Source organism: Saccoglossus kowalevskii, chromosome 20, assembly GCF_978046115.1.
Source record: "Saccoglossus kowalevskii chromosome 20, keSacKowa6.1, whole genome shotgun sequence".
NCBI lineage: Eukaryota > Metazoa > Hemichordata > Enteropneusta > Harrimaniidae > Saccoglossus > Saccoglossus kowalevskii.
This window is the reverse complement of record NC_140660.1, coordinates 17,613,536-17,625,744: the sequence shown is the minus strand read 5'-3', so window position 1 is coordinate 17,625,744 and position 12,209 is coordinate 17,613,536. Positions and strand designations below refer to the sequence as shown.

General features: G+C 35.0%; 1 long non-coding RNA gene across 1 annotated transcript; it reads right to left on the bottom strand.

Annotated features, from left to right (window-relative positions):
* Positions 1-7,879: 7,879 nt before the first annotated feature.
* LOC146730077 (uncharacterized) lies at positions 7,880-10,583 on the bottom strand. Its single transcript, XR_014927953.1, has 2 exons — positions 10,544-10,583; positions 7,880-7,912 (listed from the first exon to the last, which is right to left on the bottom strand). It is a non-coding gene; the product is annotated as an uncharacterized LOC146730077 (long non-coding RNA).
* Positions 10,584-12,209: the final 1,626 nt, after the last annotated feature.

Genomic DNA, 12,209 nt, shown 5'->3' with positions numbered 1-12,209 from the left:
TTTGGCCTGGCTATTTTTATGGCCCGACATTCTAAAAATCTGACAAGAATAGGAAGTAAAAGACAAGACTTTTTTGTTAGTGTTGGGCCAAACAGAGGTGCCTATCCGAAAATTCATTGGGGGAATGTGACGTACTAGCTCTGTCTTTGAGAATACCCGTAGTTTTGATATCCAGTAGTCATTTTTATTTGGAGTTCATTGCCACCAAGAACAAGTCAGACAAGTAAAAGAAAGCCATGCCTATATTTATCTTTAATTCTGTCATGTGATTTTACCCTGCTATTTTTCACGTCAGTCTGCCCCTGCTTTTAATTTTGTCACTGGCTCATATGATTTGTTGTCTGTGTTATTGACCAACTGTTTTTTTCACTGCAGCTAGACATGACCATGAAAGATAGCAGAACCTACTACCTTCCATGCTTGTATTGCATGTATTTTGTCGTGCTATTTTTCATGTCAGTCAGAGCCTGCGTTAAATTATTTGACCAGTAATTTTGCAAGTCAGTCATCTCCTGATTTTTATTCTGTTGATGGTTTGTTCCAAGTCATGGCAATTTTTCACTGTTTTTAGTCTATTGTATTAGCACATCTGCACTCTTGTTTATGCTTCCACCCTCTATCCTTTTCTAAAAATGTTTGCTTTGTCAGGTGTTTCAAAAATTTGAGTGCATATCATGAATCATATATGGAATTTGCCATATATTATTTTGAGCCATAATCAAATGATTTCTGTAAGTGATTGGTCAAAGTATGTCAGAAATACAGCACTGGAACAGCCATTTTGAATTCAATCTTGGACAATGACATGCGACAATGTCTTCATCACTATGTTCAAGGTACATCCAAATTTTTAAATAAAATATGTCAACAATGACATAGATCAAGTTCAGGAATGTTTGATTTTCTGCATTTTAACATTACAGGGCTCATACCACTAATTGAATTTCCATAGACAACAATGTTAACATATAACGAGATTGCTATATGAAAATGATGAACAAAGTTGAAAACATGGCTCAAAAATGGTAAATCAACATGCCAGTAATCAACCACTTGAAAAAAACTAACATGTTGGCCAGCTCAAACCTTTGGGTACAAGCACTGTTCAGTAAATAATAAACTCAAGATGGGATTAATTAGCAAACTATTCACAAAAATTCTGAGAAAAGAGCAATAATTGTGAAATTGAAAGAGTTGTAATACTTGGCTAATATACTGACAGTATGCAAATCTCTTGTCAGTGACAAGATACACAACACAGTTTTGAGAATTTATTTGAATATTTGGGAGTTTGACCTCATTAAACTTTGAATAGGGTACATTAGTAATGACTGCACTACAAATTGTTAAGATTATCTGCCAAAAAACCCATAAAATGGGGTTAATCATTTTTCTCAGAATTCCTAGAGCCATTGAAATTAGTGGTGCCATGAATAATTCATTGATGAATGAATAACAATTTTGAACCAGTTTTATAAAAACATTTATATTTACAGACCACAGCCCAACCACAGCCAATTAATAAGATTAGGGCAAAAAATATACCGAATTACAAATTTTCAAAATCTTCAACCAAGATATAAGAGATTGACAGCAATGGGTGAAACGCATAGCAAAATATGACATTTCTGGATAAAAAATTACTCCATTGTGTCTAAATAGTTGAATACAAAGCAAGAAAAGTGGTAAAATAAAAATAAAAAAGATTCCCAGTTACTTTGCACTACACCTGCCAAATAAATGGAGCTGATCTCATGAAATGTGTGCTTGAACACACAACCTCATAATTATCAGATCTATGCAAGGTCAAGAGAGGTCAAAACTTATAATAATTGGGTCAAAGTAAACTTTGGTCATGTAAGATGAGATCTGCCATAAATGACTAAATTCCAGTGAATAGAGCCATAATTATGGTTAAAACAACAACCTCAGGTGGTCCTAGGCAAACTGTCACTTCAGGGCTCTTACCACTAATTGAATTTCCGTAGACAACAATGTTAACATGTGACGAGATTGCTATATGAAAATGATGAACGCAGTCCTTGAACGTGTCGTTGCATCCAGAGTGAAACAACATTTAGAGAATTATTCGTTGTATGAAGAGTTTCAATCAGCGTATCGGACCGCACATAGCACTGAAACGGCTCTTTTGCGGGTCGCTAACGATGTACTATGCAGTATTGATAATTCTAAGAATTCAGTTGCTCTCGTACTTTTGGATCTTTCAGCCGCTTTTGATACTGTGAATCACAGGATTCTCATCGATAGGTTGAGATCAAATTTTGGTTTAAATGGTCTCATCATCAAATGGTTTGAGTCGTATTTGAGTAACCGCATTCAAAAAGTGAAAATTGGAAATGTATTTTCTGATATGACGTCTATATTAGTAACCGGTGTTCCACAGGGCTCCGTCTTAGGGCCATTATTGTTCTCAATGTACATGCGTCCATTGGGCGAGTTATTGCGACGTCACGGTGTAAAATATCATTTTTACGCCGATGACACACAGATTTATTTATCGGTTTCTGAAGATGATCAAATTCGCGCCCGGGTGATACTTCAGACATGTATTCAAGATGTTAGCGATTGGATGTCTTGTAATTTCCTACTTTTGAATGTGTCGAAAACTGAATTTGTGTGCATGTCGTCTCGGAGATTCTCACAAGACTCGTGTCCTTTGTCTAGTATCGCAATTGGTGAAGAATTGGTTAGTGCTTCGTCAAGTGCTAGAAACTTAGGTGTCTTGTTTGATTCGCAGCTATCTATGGAAACACACATTTCTACTATTTGTAGATCTGGATATTCCCATCTAAGAAATATTAATCGTATTCGTAAATCATTATCCCAATCTGATACTGAAAAGTTGGTACATGCTTTCATATCTTCTCGCTTAGACAGCTGTAATTCATTATTGTCTGGTCTCCCTGTAACCAAGATAAAACCTCTTATTCGTGTACAAAATGCAGCAGCCCGCCTTGTCACTCGTGCTCGAAAATATGACCACATTACAGACATTTTTATTAAACTTCATTGGTTACCAGTTGTACAAAGAATCAATTTCAAATTACTTTTACTAGTGTATAAATCTTTGTATGGTTTTGCCCCAAATTATCTATGTGAATTAATCGAATTTTATGTACCGAGTCGTAGTTTAAGATCTGAATCGAAGTTTCTTATTAAAACTCGTCAGATGTGTAGTAAAAAGTCCAAGGTGTTATACAAAGACCGTGCTTTTGAAAATTTAGGTCCTAAACTTTTTAATGAATTACCTCTGTCTGTTCGTTCTAGTCCTTCAGTAGACATTTTTAAATCCAGACTGAAAACGCACTTATTTAAATGTGCTTTTAATATTTGACTGATTGTTTATTGTATCAGCGCCTTTGATCTTCATATGTTGGAATTGTTGCGCTTAATTAAATAGAGTTATTATTATTATTATTATTATTATTATTATTATTATTATTATGAACAAAGTTGAAAACATGGCTCAAAAATGGGAAATCAACATGACAGTAATCATGTTGGCCAGCTCAAACTCTTGCAAATCTCAGGTAAACAAGACACACCTATTGCATTTGGATTGCACCTAGAGAAATCACTGGAAAAACACCAAAATTAGAACATCCAAATACACACAGAATAAACTCACAGGTAAACAGTCCTAAAGTAGTAAACAGAAGACCACATGTTGGTCTCACCTTTGACCCAGGTGATCACGCCCTCAAACAGGGAGCACATGAGAAAAAAAATATAAACAATTTCATTGGTTCTTGCAAGACATTTAAATTGAAATGATTGATTAGTGGCATGAGACCTACAATCACTATCATTTAGCCATCTTGTGTTTGTACATATGTGTTCCATGATGTATGTGTAAAATTTGAATGTGATTGGTTGAGGCATGTCAGAGATACAGAAAAAGGATGGATGTGAATTTACAAACCCCATTTTCAAACTACATCTAAACAGGAATTAAAAATAGGATATCACCTGACCGAGCATACATTTTAGATGCAAATTATTTTGGCTGGACAGCAATTAATTATTTTTAGGTGTATATATATCCCCACATAAATAATCAAAAACTTACACCATTAAAACTAATGACATCAACACCTTAGAAATATTAGTGCTAACAAATAAGAATGTAATTATGGCGTATAAATAGGACCATAATTAAAACAACAAGAAATTCAAATTTAAAATATGAGCATTTAAAATGAGAAATTAAATTTAAAATACAAGACTTGAAAGTTAAACCAAGTTTAAATACATTTATGTCAAGGGTAAAAATGATTGAAGTTTTGCTGAAATTATTGCTGGAATGATGTGTTGTGATCTCCATTTAATATATAGGGATCAAAGGAGAAGTAAGTTGACATGTACATCAAGAGATTTCATGTTTGCAACATGTTTTTTTTTAAATTTGCCAAACAATAATGATTTAAGTTTTGCATAAAATTTAAAGTGTGAATTCAAAGGTAGTTAATTGAAATCTTATTTTGAACACTAAATAGAATACATATAATAATTTGTTTTCGGATCATATGCACAGTTATTTTTTTACGCTACCAAGTATAGATTTGGGCAATGTTTGGTTCCAGTGATCTCCCAAAATATAACCTATTATCCAAACAATCAACCCGGGCGATTTTTAAGGTAAATGTTAATAAATGTTCACCATTCATTTATCATATTTGATATCAACTTCTCATATTTAAATTTAAATTTTTATATTTAAATGTTTACAATTTTTTCCTGGTCCTAATGACACACCACAATGTAACAGTCACACATGTTACTCATGGAAGATCTAAACAAGATTGCTTACAGCACTGTTAGACATAGAAGAAGAACTGTCAAAACATCAAGAAACCCCATTAGATACAGAAATAAGGATTACGAAAACAACCCCGACTCAGACAACAAAAACACATCAGATAATATGGTCACTGAATCACCACCACCAACGACATTGTAATAGAAAGTCATATCAAACACTGAAAATGCATGTAGAGTACCCTTTCCACCACACCCAGTAAACCAACGCATTTCAAAGATGACACACTTCTACAAAGAATTGGAAAAGAAGGATTGATTCCAACACCAAAAGAAACTGGTTGACACCAACAACAAGTTCGCAGCAATAGACAGCAAAATTTCAGAAGGTCTTGGCCAAATCCTTGCTAGAGTAGGCTCCATTGATGATATCAATAATCAGCACTATGTGCAAGTATTACTAAAGGAGCTTAAAATAAAAGATAAAGATATACAAGAAATAAAGTTCTACATAAAAAAGAGGAACTTATAGAAAGAATGCAAGTAAAAATGAATGGTATGATTGTTGATAATAATACAATGGACAATCAAACTAGATGAATACCCAATGGCGTACAACATCTAATTATGAGCGACTCACAATCATCATTCATTAAGAACAGTCTTGCCAAGAATCAGATGGTTCTTACATATAGTTGTGTGCAGTAATATCTAATCTGAAACAAGCAGTATTGAATAATGAATACCACCAGACACCGACAAACACTCAAATGATAAGCTCCGCTCTACAAAGTCAACAGCGTAGCTAAAACAATGATGGTCATTGTGTTACATTGTTTTCAATACAAGTCTACAGTGAAGTATACAACTTATGTAAAATACATGAACACATCAAACATGCACTGCATATTAAACGACAACCATCCTGTAACTAAACAAAATAGTTGACATTATACTCACATTTATGAACTCATTTTGAAGACTGCATGATGGAGGCTGTGACTTTGTTCTTAAAGATACATGTGACACATGTATGTGGTAGGACAGCTTGGAATGCTGCACAGAGCCATCCATTTTGTGATAGCATGCCACCATACTGGAGAGTCAGGAAATCTAAATTTAATGCAGAGAAAAAAAAAACAATTATGAAATACCGGTATATGTGGATCTCAAGCAATCAATACTTTAATAAATAAAGCCATATGTACACTGTGTCACACTCATTGCTCAAAATTGGAGAGATGTGCTCCCTGTTCACATCACTCGATCTTCTCTAGTTGCTCACATAACAGTGACTGGAAATGTGAGGGGATCAGAAATATCACTTTTATCCGATAGTTTCAGAGCAAACAGACCAAAATGACACAGTGACAAAGCGCTGACCACAGGTACACAGTTAGAAAACAACAATTACAATTTAATTCAAACTTAAAAATAGTATACCATATTTGCTGTATTAGTAGTGCAATCAATGCACATGCGTAAGTTTAGATATTTTAAGTAATATTTTAATAATTCAGTATAACAACTGATTTTTTATTTATATATACACTTCTAGTGGAGACGCGCTTCTAATAGAGCAAATATACAGTATAGTAAATATAGGGTTATAATTATCAAGAAAAATAAAATAATGCACATGACTACTTAGTCTCACATATAGCATGGGCCAACAGATAACAACAATTTCTTCATTCTATTATACATGTGCATTTGTATATTTGGCTGCACTTTATGCAACATTGGAAAAAAGTGTGAATCAATGTTTTCAAGATGATGTGCACATTGACAAGAAGCAAGATTTTTTTTGCCTAACCAAGTCAATTTTAAATGGATCACAATATTTGTAATTTCACTAAATTCCTCACCATAAATACAATCAGCTGATAAATTCTTATTTCTAAACCATATTGAAGTTGAGAAGTCTGCCAAAGGTACATATACACCAAGTATTAAAGCAATAAGGCTTCAAAAGGAAGCTGAAAAAGTAAAAAAATTATGCGACTGACAATGATAGACAATCACTCATTCTGCTCGACAAAGTCAACAGCTAAAAATAAACAAGTGACTGTGCAAGTCTATAATTAAGTACATTTGCAACAAACAGACGACTTATAATTAATTAACTTGAAATGATTGCCTGACAAAAATTGTCCCTATTTCATTGCATGTATGAATTAATAAATTGAAATTGCCGGTAAGTACAGTTATATTAAATAGAGAAATCAACAAAGTTCAAGTTTGTATGACTGGAGGTAAGCTGGCAAAATCTTTATGAGGTTACAAAAAATGTTCTACAAACTTTTCCTAGAACACAATAAATATTATTATCTAGTTTACTACTGATTACAGAATTTAGACAGGAGCATTATATTAAGCATATTAAATATCTAAAAACAATAATAAGAATTAAATCATCTATTGTATGGATCACTTTAAAATTTTCACTGATTCATCATATTTTACAGTAATTGTGTTAAATCTGTTTTCAGTATAAATTGAGTTAATTGCTACACATATAAAGCCTTGCCTGTTCAGTATTCTCTATTGTAGCACCCTCTAGCTATTAGATTCATTGTATAGCGCCACCTAGTGGCAGCAGATTCTCAGTCTACTTCAGTTTTTGTTCCCCTGGCTGTTTGACATCTTTATTTTTTACAATTATTGCTTTGTTCCAGATATGCAGGACAATCCAATTACTAATGAATCATCAAGTAGTCAGTGGAATGTTCAATGATATTTGGAAAAAATAATTAATATTTAACCAATGTTGGTCTAAACTAAAATGTAAAAATAGTTGTACCGTTGAAAGCTGATTTTCTCCTTGGATTATGCCGCCCCACACCCTCTAAAAAAATTAGGTGTCACTTGACAATACATTGCAACTAATAAAAAAACAAGACATGTGACAGTCTATCACATGTGTCATACTTACCAGACTTTCAAACACACTGACTTGGCACAATTTGGATTCAATGTAGAGACCTCAACATTAGTGATCATAATCAATGAAAACGCACACACAATTCCAATTCCTATGTCAGTAAGCATACCACTTGCAACCATGGGTGTACACGTCTTACTCTTCCCTCGCTTCTGATTTCCATGATTTGGAATGATGTTATGCATGTCCCTATAAGTATGGTACATGTTACACAATCAGCATAGCCATTATGATTCAAAGTATGTGGTATTACAGCAATACAGTAGAACGTCGATTATCCGAACATCGATTATCCGAAATGTTCGGTTATCCGAACCTACTGTGTGTCCCCCAAAGTTTGTATGCATGTCTGGCTGTGTTCCGTATAATACAAAAGTCAACTGTGAACAATAAATACTACAGTCGCCTTGTGTGATTTCCTGGTGCAACACTTTCAATAAAGCTGTTATCAACATGTAATCCGACGTCTTTCACGTGTACGTTCATTGTTTACAGTGTCTGCGCAAACAATGACACGAATTACAGTATCCAATAATTTCCTAAATTCAGACAAGCCTATTTCGCCACACCAGTGTTCCACTGTAAATAAAAAATGTCCTAAAAACACAAACTTCATCAAATGTCTTCTCCACCTGTTTACAGTCAGATCCTTAACTTTACCATAGACCCTCTATGACTTTACCAAGTTATAAGTCACCGCAGTTCGGATACGTTTCCCGGGAAAATTGTACGGGGTTCCACTGCCGTCAAAGAAACGCGGCCATGAGCCGATCCCATGTTTTTCCGATTTTTAATTTTAATGTCCAGTATGAGAAGTCACATCCTCTTCGGAATAAAGAAAGAAAGAAAATAACTTCTGGGATGTCTTGCCACAGAAGCGACGCCAGTTTAATAGTGCAGTGAAAAAGAGAGGCGAAACGACAACCCCTTGGTGTGCCTCTTTGATGGTTTATCAGCAGACAACGGCAACCAATGACCACAGTCGGCAGGCCGTTTGATGGTTCACAGCGTCGAAGTGTTTACGTCCGATGATCACAGTAGCCAACCTGGATTTTTACAACAATTTATTATGTCAATCGTTCTAGGTGTTAAAAACTTTGCTGAATCCAATAAAATCGGGACATCTTGTAGCAGTTTACCATTCGAAAATCCCCGAGCAATCTGGTAACATCGAGCCGCTAGCCGATCTATACACAGCGAATACGAAGCGACCTTTCACCTGTTTACTTTATCAGCATCTTTTAAATAGCGTTGGCGTGGCTACCCCCAGGGAAATGCAAACGCTGTGTGCTTGATTTGGACGCAAAGTTGTCAATTATAAATCGACTAGAACGTGGCGAAACCGCAAGCAATCTATCTACCGAGTATGGTGTTGGTAAATCGATGATATCCGATATCAAGGCAAAACAAAAGCTGCTGGATTTTTTTCAGTAAAATGGATTCAAGTGCAGAACTGAAACGAAAGATAACGAAAACAGCCTATGACGATCGTTCAGAGAAATCCGTCTTCACTTGGTTGCGGGACTTGGTTTTCCCAAGAACTTTATTATCGCTACATTTTACGGACATTTTGAAACACTTTTTAACATTCCAGCATGCGACATTTTTATTACAATGTATTACTGATTAAATAAAAATGTTTTTAATGACGTACTCTACATGTATTATTGTTTGATTTCATTACAGTCATGTGCGTTAGAATGTGTGTGTCGTGAGCCTGTAAACTTGAGCACGCCCACACAAGATCGCATATCCGAACTATTTGCATAACCGAACAAAAAGCATGTCCCCCCAACAGTTCGGATAATCGACGTTCTACTGTATGTGTCACTGTATTAGAGACGCCAAGGATAAACATTTAGCAACCACTCATTCCAAAAGAAAGCACAAACAAACAAACTTATTGCGCCACCTATGGTCATTTAACTAGTTAACTTTGAATGCCACAATTTTGAGACAACTTTTTCAACATTTTAAATACAAAAAGCAAATACATTACACAAATTAAGGGCAATGTTAACCAAGAATTCTAACAATAAAACAAAATTTGTATTGATATGGAAAACCAGATTGAGCAGTAATGTTTAATTTTAAATTACTTTGACAACATAGAATAAATTTTGATTTGCACATAAACAGAAAATGAAAAAAAGAAAAGCATAAAAAGTCAAATAAATATTAAAACAGTCAAAAGTAGTACATATTTTTTTTTTAGGTTCCTTTAATATAAATTACTTGGTGAATACTATGTATTTGACATGTGACGGGGGAGGGGGTATTGGTGTTATTCCAAATCATTTTAATTTTAATTAATCACTCTAAAATCAACTAAGATATCTCAAATTTTGACAATCCTTCAATGGTCATATAGGAACGATTGAAGTTTGCTGGATTGTCATTTACAATAGACTTTCAAATATCCAATATCACTGTTTTCTTTCACCAGAAATTGCCAATTGAAATAGTTTCGTTGATATGTGAATGACCATTAGTTGAATAACCCATATGATGCTACCATGACTTTGTGATATTCCGGTAATGTTGTAATTTACAAACATCAACAAAATATAGAACTTCCATGTCAGAGGTGGAACACATCACTTTTGTTGAGGCCTGCATTTCTTATTTACTCTGTAGAGGGCAGTAAGACCACAAAGAGCCATGGAACGATGGGTGGTGGTAATACATGATTGAATACCCCAGGTTCCGTTGTCTGTTTCTCCACTTCGCTACCAAAAATAGTGAAGTGGAGAAACAGACTGGATTGGAAGCTGGGGTATTAATTGGAGTTCTAGAAAGAGATTATGACAGTATCCATACCTTGGTTTAATTGTTTTATACGTATGCCACCCTTCCATTCTACTACACAGTGTTATAACCAATCTTTAATCACTTACACATTGTATCTCTTTCCTGGGATCTCTGCAAAGAAACAGACAACATTTGCACACAGTCATTGAGATTCATCATGCCTCACCACATAAAAGATGCAAACAAACTCGTATGAATCAATATTCAGATTAAGACCTCGATACTTACCCTAAGGTTTGTGAATTTCCTCCAAGATGCAGGAAAGAATTTCGGCTGATGAATACGTCTGAAATTGACCACTCAGTGCAAACACGCAATTCAATGGCAAAATTGAAAACAATTGAGCCATAAATCTAAGCCATGCCACGAAATACTAGTAAGACGTCTTTTGCAATAATAGTTTTATAATCACAGTCCATCTTGACACTTTCCTATCGTTAACACGTTATTTATTATATCATGTGAGACTAAAATCAAATACGAAATATAAACACTGAGACTATTGATCACCTTGACCATAGACTATACTATGATTTATGATGAAATTTATGTTATTATCACAGACTCACTTTCAATTTATCAAAACACAATGGGTATGATTCTGTGGGGTAGAAGTGGGGTGTTTGTGAAAGATTCACTGGACTTTTAGTTTAGTAGAAATATGTGGGCCAAAGGTTTAACGTTCTAACCATTGTTGAGTAAGTCATGATTTTGTATAGGTTAATGTAAGTAATTTAATAAATCTTGAAACATGATGCATTGTGGGGTTTAGATTTAGAGGAAAATGTTAGTTGAAAATGCTAAATAAATAAAACTCTTGGCAAAGACTATAATTTTTTTTAAATAAAATTGCCAGCATTCAACCATCTTGAATTGGGTCATCATTGGGTGAGATCGGGATCTAACGCATTTTCGATTTTCACGTGAGAACGCATTTAAAAACAATCATTCTCACGCACATGAGATTGGGACGCAAAACCCTATAAGGGATCTCACGCATTTTTCTTTTTCACGTGAGAACGCACTAAAAAACAATCATTCTCACGCACGTGAGATTGGGACGCAAAACCACAAACGGGATCTCACACATTTTTCTTTTTCACGTAAGAACGCACTTAAAAACAATCATTCTCACGCACGTGAGATTGGGACGCAAAACCCTATAAGGGATCTAACGCAATGTTTCTTTTTCACGTGAGAACGCACTTAAAAACAATCATTCTCACGCACGTGAGATTGGGACGCAAAACCCTATAAGGGATCTCACGCATTTTTCACGTGAGAACGCACTTAGAAAACATCATTCTCACGCACTTTCTGTTCACGTGAGAACGCACTTAAAAAACATCATTCTCACGCATTTTCTGTTCATGTGGGAACGCATTAAAAACAATCATTCTCACGCACGTTGACGCATTTATCTTTGTCACCCTTGAAGTGTACTGTGTTACGTGAGAACACACGTAAAAACACCCATTCTCACGCGCACACGTGAGTTTGGCCGATTTCCGGTCTAACTCACGTACGTGAGAATTACGTGAGCTTGGTCATTTTTTGGCATTTTAAATACCTGCATATACATGGATGTGAGAGCAATCAGTGCATGTAAGGGGGGGGGGGGGTTATGACAGTGTCACATGCAAAGTTCCAGGCTTGGGTGGCTGAGGTGATTGGG